This window comes from Anopheles arabiensis (genome assembly GCF_016920715.1).
Source record: "Anopheles arabiensis isolate DONGOLA chromosome X unlocalized genomic scaffold, AaraD3 X_pericentromeric_contig0003, whole genome shotgun sequence".
In the NCBI taxonomy this organism is placed as follows: domain Eukaryota; kingdom Metazoa; phylum Arthropoda; class Insecta; order Diptera; family Culicidae; genus Anopheles; species Anopheles arabiensis.
Window position 1 is genome coordinate 200,001 of NW_024412081.1, and position 1,828 is coordinate 201,828.

The following is a 1,828-nucleotide window of genomic DNA, read 5'->3' on the forward strand; positions in this document are numbered from 1 at the left end:
ATGTACAAAGCCCAACAGGAACCTCGTATCGGCTGCCGAGCCGGAGCTTGAACAACTTGGACTTTCACCTCTAATTTATATCAACTCACCACTCCCCGAGGGATCCGCAGAATTGCTTCTGGGTCCCGTATCGTTATTGCGATTCGTGTTTGCATTACACTACATTGAACTATTCCAACTTGTTTATCCGCATGGCGAACATTTGCTGCATAGAACATTTAAGTTCCACTTCGCTCTCCCCTACGTGGGTCTGAGCTTCGCTCTCAGGGAAAAAATATGCCACATTTGGTAGGGAGACCCGGTTTCATCACGCTTTGTGCCCTGCACCATATATACCCTCATAAATTTATTCATTGGATTAGATCCAAGGAACACCAGATCATGCACCACTACCCATAATAGCTCATCGAGCTTAGCGTGAATCCTTCGGGTTTCCCTAAGAAGTTCGATTGGTCTTGCAGAGTTTAAAGACAACGAAGCTTAGTTTCAAGCAATGGTTAATATACGCGTATTCAAAACCCTTAGCTGTTACAACTTTTTTACTAGAAACCATCACGACGAAGTCTTTGGGTCCGTAGACCCGTGATGTACTGCTCCAGGGAACGTTTTTATAGGGTGGAAGCTCAAAATCATAGGTTAAAATCATCGGCAGAGCCCACCAGACACCACTTTTGCTTCATTAGTTCGGACTATAGGCATACGACGATTTTTATCGCGGAGGGGACGTATGACCCAAACGGGGGCTTAATGACCCACTGCCACTGCAAACCATGCTCCTACGACTAAATAGAGGTAAAAACTACGATTTGGTGCAATCTTCATGTTTGACCTCGTAGCAAGGTACCCTCCCTATAGTAGGCAATGAGCAAATGATCATAATCCCAGGAGGGCAAAAAATGGGAACCCGAAAGGAAAGCGCTGTTGGCGCGCCTAAGCTACTGGCCCGTAGAGTAAAATGGTACCCCCAACAAAGTTGTCGATTGACATTCTGATTGCACTTTTTATCATCTAGGGTGCGTTCCTTACACGTTTTGAGGGGTTTTAGCGAAAAACATGTTTTGAGCCACACGAGCTCTCCGGCCCGCTCGGTGCACATTTTGAAAAAAGCTAGGGAGCTGCCCCTAGGTTCGGGGTGTCACAAAATATTGAAAAGTGGTCAAAAAACCGCTATCCAGAATCGGATGTAGAATCATTAGACGAACTTAAAATTGTTCTACGACCAATGTCTGCGACGTTTAGTATTCAAGATATGGCCCGCCCTAGGTCTGACCTGGCATTTTCGTGAAAATTTAAAGCATGGCCATAGGGACGGGTAAAATAGCTATTTTGAAGCAAAAACCACCTCACTTTAAATGGCCATAACTTTTGAAAAACAAGAGCTAGGGTGCGTTCTCGACACGTTTTGAGGTGTTTTAGCGAAAAACATGTTTTGAGCCACACGAGCTCTCCGGCCCGTTCGGTGCACATTTTTGAAAAAAGCTAGGGAGCTGCCCCTAGGTTCGGGGTGTCACAAAATATTGAAAAGTGGTCAAAAAACCGCTATCCAGAATCGGATGTAGAATCATTAGACGAACTTAAAATTGTTCTACGACCAATGTCTGCGACGTTTAGTATTCAAGATATGGCCCGCCCTAGGTCTGACCTGGCATTTTCGTGAAAATTTAAAGCATGGCCATAGGGACGGGTAAAATTGCTATTTTGAAGCAAAAACCCGTCTGACTTTAAATGGCCATAACTTTTGAAAAACAAGAGCTAGGGTGCGTTCCTTACACGTTTTGAGGTGTTTTAGCGAAAAACATGTTTTGAGCCACACGAGCTCTCCGGCCCG